Below are 8,292 nucleotides of genomic sequence, written 5' to 3'. Positions count from 1 at the left end.
ATGGGAACAAATATAGATCTCTTCCAGTCAGTTGGCTAATCTCACTGTTAACATAAAATTTTATCACTTTCATTTTAAAATACATCAGTAATACCTCTTGTTTACAAATAATGAAGTCCACGCTTGCTTGTTTGAAACAATATAAACGTCTCAGTTCTACTTTCTTTCATTTGTAATTTCCAAACTTTGAGTTGTAACTATGATGGATTGCTGTTGTTATTATGTGCAATTGAGTCGCCTGTGACTCATAGCGACCCTCTGTACAATAGCGTTAAATCCTGCTCTACTCTGTGCCAATCTTATTGTCTTTGAGACACCTACTATCCCGGTAACTGGATCAATCCATCTCATCCTCTTGCGCCGTCCCTCTACCCTCCCAAGCATGACGTCCCTCTCCAAGGACTGATCCTGCCTTGCAACATGTGCATAGTATGTCAGATGACGCTTTTGACTCATGTTAGTTAAATTTGTGTCTTCTAGGCTGCAACACTCCATGTTACATCTGAAAGGATATCAACATGCACAGCTAAGCACAATTGATAACAGTGCATCTAAATTCCAAAATCAATCTCCATAATAGTCTATGTGTTTCCTATTGCCAAAGGGGCCCTTTAGAGTAGTAAGAGAAGATTTTCACCCTGAAACCTACAGCATCACTTTCCAGCAGGAAGTAGGTAAGAGAATACGCCGTCCCCTTTTCCTTATGAATCAGGGTGAAGTCTCTCTCTAGGAGGAGTGATAGGGAATGGCAAAGGACACACTGACAAAGGAGATTAATCAGAACTGGCTTTGACAAGCACTGTGGCAATTGGACAATTAAAACACACTTTCAAGGGGGAAAAAAAGAAGAACGAACTGGGGAGGAGGGTAGAGAAAACAGTTAACAATGAATAAATGAAAAGCCCCAATCCCTGTAAATGTTCATTAAAATTAATAAAATTTAATAAAAAGAAATGAAGTATGCAAAAAAATATTTCTTTTGCCTCCAAGGAGCAGCCTGGCTTCCCCTTCTCCAGAATGAATTTGTTTTGCTAGCAGTCCATGGTATATTCAATGCTCTTCCCCAGCACCACAGTTCGAAGGCATCAATTCTCTTATCATCCGTAGTCATCGTCCAGCTTTCTGATACATAGCAAGTAATTGCAAAGACCATGTTCAGAATCAGGTGCACCTCAATCTCCAGTCTGACATCATTGCTCTTCAGTACTTGGGAGAGGTCTCTGACAGTAAACTTTTCCAATACAATTAGTCTTTTAATTACTTAGCTGTTGGTCCCAAGAATGTTGATTGTAGAACCAAGCAAACTGAAGCTCTCAATCTCAATCTCTTCATAATCTATCATGATGTTGCCAGTTGGCCCAGTGGTGAGAATCTTTGTTTTCTGCATGCTGAGCTTCAATCTATATTGAAGGTTGCAGTCCTTGACCTTCTGCAGCAAGCGTTTCAGGTCCTCCTCAGTTTCAGCAAGCAGGGTTGTGTCATCTGCATAATGCAGATTGTTGATGAATCTTCCACCAATCCTGACGCCACACTTCTCCTCATGGAGCCCAGCCTCCTGGATAATCTGTTCCGCATATAGATTGAAATGATATGGAGATAGGACACATCCTTAGCACACATCCTTCCCAATTTTGAACCATGTAGTGTTTCCTTGCTCTGTTCTGATGACTGCCTCCTGGTCTAAGTATAAGTTTCACATAAATCAAATAAAGCAAAATCAATTGTGATGGATAGTAATAATTAATAAATATTAATATTTTTAAAGAGTACTAACAATACATTATATGTAGGAAGTATAATTATGTTATGACATATCTATATATGCACTGATTCACATTGCAAAAAAGATAACTCCTAATAGAAGTCTTTAGTCTACAATTTATGTAAGTGATCACATTGCCACTCTGACGTTAAACTTCTCTTCCCACAACCCTGGACTCCACAGAGATCGCTCATTAGAAGTAGCCTGGCAGCACCCAGGCAGCACTGGCTCTTAGTTCCTCTTGGAAGGGCACTATCACCACCATTGATGCTTTCCTCAGGGGCTTCTGTCAGCACCTCCCTGTCCCACCCTATAGACTAGGCAGGTACACCAAGTAGAGAAGTGGATGGTTCTTTCCTTTTCAGAAAAGCAAAAGACCAAAAAGTTGAGAGAACCCCATTCTTTACTGTCTAATCATACACGAGCTTTCCCAATATCTGTAGCTGTCTTATCCACCTCAAATGGAAATAAAATTGAAGCCACCAAAATAAAGAAGTGAATGAATAATAATACAACAATAAAAAGGAGTGAAGTAATATTATGTGTTATGATACCAATGACACATAAGAACATTATGCTAAATAAGTAAAAGAAGCCAGTTCCCAAAACCACATTCTATATAATTCATTTTTACTGCATGGCCACTATAGAGAAATCTAGAGACAGAAGTAAATTTATTATTGCTTGGAGATGGGAGCTCGGGTAGAGTAGTCTATAGTGTGTCACACTGCTAACCAAACAGATGCTAGTCTATGATGATTCAAATTCACCAGCACTCCTTGAGAGAAAGATGGACAGATGCCACTTCAGATGTACAGCCTTGGAAAGCTGGTGGAGGGTCACTAATAATCAGAATCAAATTGATGACAATGAATTTGCCTTGTATTTTTTTTTTTTTAGTCATGAGATAATAAGATATAGAGCCTGGTAGTGACAGATAATTTATTTTGGAAATTATGAGAATGTTTTAAACTTAACTGAAGTGATAGTTATACATATCTGTGAATTATATAAATCACTGAATAATATAGTTTATATCACTAGACTATATGTGACCTATATATTCAATTTTCCAATAAAGATATTTTTAGAAAACAGGTAATTAAAAGTAATAAATACATAAAAGAGTACAAGAATTTAATCATATTTTTGAAGAGAAAAGCATATGAGGGGCTGGTAGTTGACTTAACAGTGGAAACAATCCCAAAATGTGCCTGAAAATCAGTCTATAACACAGAATTCCAGAAGACAAATGACACTGTGGTATCAAATAAGGATAAATAAGATATGTGATCAGTTTAATCATTTTTTTGGGAAAAAGAAAATGTCTTATTGACCAGGCCTCAAGACTCCCTCACCCTTTAATGTTGCTAGAGTTCTCATTTTAATATTTTTGCAACATAATATAATAAATATAATATAATAAATATTACATATAATAATATAATATATGACAACATAACATAATAAATATAATTAATATGATTAATATAATTAATAGAATAGAATAGAAATGTTGTTGCACTACAGACATTATCATCAATGTGAGATGGATCTTGGCTGAGAGCAGAGTACCAGAGGAATGTCTATCTTTGTCATTGACTATGCAAAGACATTTTACTGTGTAAATCACAACAAGTTGTGGCTAACCTTGAGAAAAAGGGAATCACAGAGCACTTGACTGTGCTTATGTGAAACCTGTACTTAGACCAGGAGTCATTCATGAGAACAGAGGAAGGAAACACTGTATGGTTCAAAATTAGGAAGGAGTTGAAGGATGCATCTTGTATGAACCTTTTCTGTATATATGCAGAATGAACTGATTTTGGCCATTTTGAGTCAGACAATCATATGTTAAAAATGACAAGTTGAAGAAGAATAGTGTCATAGTCATTGTTTTGTTTTTAAAAAAAGAACATTTCAAGTCCTAAAGTTCAGTGCTATCAGTGATCTGATAATATTCAAATATATATGAGGAAGATTTGCTAATGATAATTTCTTAGTAGTTATTTATTAATCAATACATACCACGAACCAAAGCCAGAGATGAAGAAATGGATGATTTCTACCAACTTCTGCACAACTTAGTGCATGGGTCCAGGGCTGCATCTGTTTGTTAAAATATGTCAACTGGTATTCCATAAATTTCTGGGGCCTTATTTACATCTAATTACTTCAGAGCAGCTTGAACTTTCTCCTTCATCACCATTACCTCTTTATGATATGCTGTTTCATGAGATTCTTCTATGTCAGTCAAATCATTTTTGGTATAGCAACTCTTTGTACTCCTTCCATCTTCTTTTGATGCTTTCTAGATTATTCTGCCTATACCACTGTTAAGTATTGCAACACAAAGTTTGAACATGTTCTTCAGTTCCTTCCGCTTAAAAAAATACCAAGAGAGTTTGTCCGTTTTGATTTTTTGAATCCAGTTCTTTGCACATTTCATTATATTTGCTTTGTGCTTGTGAGCTGCCCTTTGAAATCTTCTATTCATTTCCTTAACTTCTTGATTTCTTCCCTTTGTTTGGTCTTCTCCACACTCCTGTGCACAGTATTCAGTGTCTCTTCTGACATCCACTGTAGTCTTTTTTTCTTCCTCTGTCTTTGCAATGACCTTTTGCATTCTTCATGGATAGTATTACTGATATGCTCTCACAGCTCATCTGCTCTTCACTCATTAGTGTTCAAGGCCTCAAACCTATTCCTAAGACTATGTTTAAATACAGATGGTATAGACTCAGGTGGCTTGCTGACGTATTTCAACAAACAGATGAAACCCTGCACCCGCTCACTATGAGGTGTCAAGAAATCTAGAGGACAACTACTGACCAACTGATTAGAAGAGATCAATATTTATTTCCATTCCAAAAAAGAGGTGACCCGTCAGAGTGTCGAAATTATCACTTATACCATATAAAAGAAAGATCCTACTAAAGATTTTCCAAAGATAACTACAACAGTTTATCAGCAGAGACTTTCCAGATGTGCAGACAGGGTTTAGAAAAGGCCATAGCACTAGAGACATTATATCCAATGTTAGATGAATCTTAGTTGAAAGCAGAGAGTTCCAGAGGACTATCTATCTGTGTTTCATTGACTATGCAAAGGCATTTAACTATGTGGAAGCCCCAGGGGAAAAGGTGCATTAGAGACTGCTTGAGCAAAGGATCTGATCTTACATCACTCAGCCACTTCATGTATGAAGGAGGCCTACAGGGTTGGTATAAGGGGACTACAGGGCTACAAGGCAGAACAGATAGAACCTCAAGGACTTTAGGAAAGGCAAATTTCCCAGAAAAGACTTACAGTAGAGTGAGTAGCTCACCACATTTTAACTTGACAACTAATTAGCAACATTATAAAGGCAAAAACCACCTACAAGTTTCACAGACAAAATAGAACCAATCTAACAATTATCAGGAAACATTTCATATAATGTCAAGAAAGCAGCAGGCAGTTTCAAACTCTGTGAAAAAACAACTTCAGCCTTCTCCAAAAAAAGTAAAGAATATTAAAGACCTTATGAATACCTCAGATTCAAAAAGGCTTATGATATATTGATATTAAGACCTTTGAACAGCTACAAATACAAGTACAAATGGTGGAAGAAACAATGGAAGCCACAAATAAAGGGAATAACCTAGATATATAATTATATATTCATCAAATATATTGATGAAGAGTTATTTGAACAGCTACAGAATAAGGTGCAAATGATGGACTAAACAATAGAAACCAACAAGAAAGCAAATACTCCAGAGACACAAAGCGAGAAAAAAAATATTGATTAATAGGAACTTGCACAAATACAAAAGAAAATACAAAAAAAAATGAAGAAAAAAAATTGAAACTATAGATAAAGAGATACAAGAAATTAAAAAAAAATCAAAAGAGAAGGTACTGCCAAAACAGTACTAGAAATAACAGAAAGGCATTAAAATGTATTCGAAAACAATAAGACTGACATAGCAGAAGTGTCCAACACAGTTGACTAACAAAAATGTAAAACAGAGGAGATATAGAAGAAAGTCAATGAGTCAGTGAGCTGGAAGACAGAACCTCAATGGAAACATACTAAAAGAAAAATCAGAGATGGGACATAAAGAAAATGAGGAAAATATTAGAATCATGTGGGATGGCATAAAAAGGAATAGCTAATGTATATGATTGGAATTACAGATTATGAGAGGGACAAGGAAATCACTGAGAAAATTATGAGAGAGGTACTGGAAGAAAACTTCCCAGATATTATGAAGAATGAGGAAATTCACATTAGGGTGGCTCAAGGTTAGCCACAATTTACTGTGATCCACACAGTCAAATGCCTTTGCGTAGTCAGTGAAACACAGATGACATTCTTCTCGTATACTCTCTGCTCTCAGCCAAAATCCATCTGACACTGGCAATAATATCCCTAGTGCTCTCATCCAAAATCCATCTGACACTGGCAGTAATATCCCTAGTGCTACGACCTCTACTAAACCCAGCTTGTATTTCTAGTAGTTTTCTGTCAATGTACTCTTCAAGTCTTTCCTGGATAATCTTCAGCAGGATTTTGTTTGGGTGTGTTATTAGTAATATTGTTCGATAATTTCCACACTCTGTTGGGTCACCTTTTTTTTTTTTTAGAATGGGAATAAATATGGATCTCTTATAAAACAACTGTTAAAAGAACTGAAGAAAGTAATTGCACCACAATAGTGGTAGGAGACTTTAACACACCACAATCATCAAAGGATAGATCAACTAAAAAGAAACTTAACAAAGATGCAGAAGATTTCAACTACAAAGTCCACCAACTCATCCTTGTGGATGCATTCTGAGCACTGCTCCCAACTAAAATTCAATTCACTTTCTTCTCAAATGCACGTTGTACATTATCCAGAATTGATCATATATCAGAGCACTAGGTAAGCCTCAACTGAATTAATACAAAGTATTATTTTAGACCATAATGCCATGAAACTAGAAATTAACCACAAGAGGATAATGCTTATAAAGCCATCAGGGTGGAAGCTAAATAACACCTCGCTAGAACACGATTGGATTATATAACAAATAAATAATGAAATAAAAAAAATATTTAAAACAAATGATAATGAAATACAACCTACCAAAAATTCTGGGATACAGCTAAGGCAGACCTGGGTGGGGAGGCAGTTCATAGCAATAGGCAAACATATAAAAAAGAAAAAAAGAGAGAGAGAGAGAGAGAGAGAAGCAAAATAAATGATTTATCACAACACCTTCATCAAATAGAAAAAGAATAACAATCTAACCCAACAGCCTCTAAAAGAAAGGCAATTATAAGGATAAGAACTGAAATCAAAGAGTTGAAAAACAACTGAAACTATCAAAAAGACCAGGAGTTCACGTTTTGAAAGGGTCAATAAAATTGACAAACCATTGACAAATGTAACAAAAGAAAAAAGAAGACATAACTCAATTAAGGAATGATAGAGGTGGCTTTACAACAGAGCCAGAGGTAATAAAATCTATAATATTGGACTGCTATGAAAGGCTAAATTCAGATAAATTTGAAAAATTAAAGGAAATGCAATTCCTTGCAATTCATGCCCTACCAAGATTAACACGGCCAGATGTATAACACTTGAACATATCCATCACAAAAGAAGAAATTAAGCAGGTTATAAAAAAGATTATCCAGCAAAAAATCCTGGACCAGATGGCTTCACCGCTGAATTGTACCAAATATTCAGAGAAGAATTATCACCAATTCTACGTAAGTTATTTCAAAATCTAGAAAAAGAAGGAACACTCCTAGAGACATTCTAAGAAGCAAACATAAGCCCAATACCAAAACCAGGCAAAGAAATTAACAAAAAAGAAAACTAAAAACCAATATCTCTCATGAACATAGATGACAAAATTCTGAAAAAATCCTGCCTAATAGAATCCCAAAGTAAGTAAAAAAAAAATCATCATGACTAAGTGGGATTCATAAGAGATGGTTCAACATAAGAAAAACAATCAATGTAATTAGCCAGATTAAGAAAACAAATATACAAGAACCATATCCTAGCAATTGATGCAGAAAATGCATTTGACAAAATTCAACATCACTTCCTGATTAAGACATGCAATAAAATTGGAATAGAAGGGAATTGCCTCAACATATACAAAAGTATATCTGCATATCCAAGAACCAATATCATTCTCTATGGAGAAAGACTAAAAGCATTTTCGTTGTGAACAGGGACCAGACAAGAATGTCCACTGTCACCACTGCTACTCAATATTGTATTAGAATTACTTGCTAGGGCAATACAAGAGAAAGAAATAAAAGGTATCTCGAAGCACATAAGATGCTTTCGGCAGAATGTTAAATGATCCAAGAAGTATTAAAAGAAGATGGGAAGAATATACTGAGTCACTGTATCGAAAGGAATTGGCAGACACAGAAGAATTTCATGAAACAACATATGAACAAGAGCCTATGCTGATGAAAGAAGAAGTTCAGGCTGCTTTGAAGGGAATGGCAAAAAATAAGGCTCCAGGAATAGATG

The sequence above is a fragment of the Elephantulus edwardii genome, unplaced genomic scaffold (genome assembly GCF_000299155.1).
Source record: "Elephantulus edwardii isolate Elephantulus edwardi_28Jun2011 unplaced genomic scaffold, EleEdw1.0 scaffold00313, whole genome shotgun sequence".
Lineage (NCBI taxonomy): Eukaryota > Metazoa > Chordata > Mammalia > Macroscelidea > Macroscelididae > Elephantulus > Elephantulus edwardii.
Note: the sequence above shows the minus strand (reverse complement) of the source record.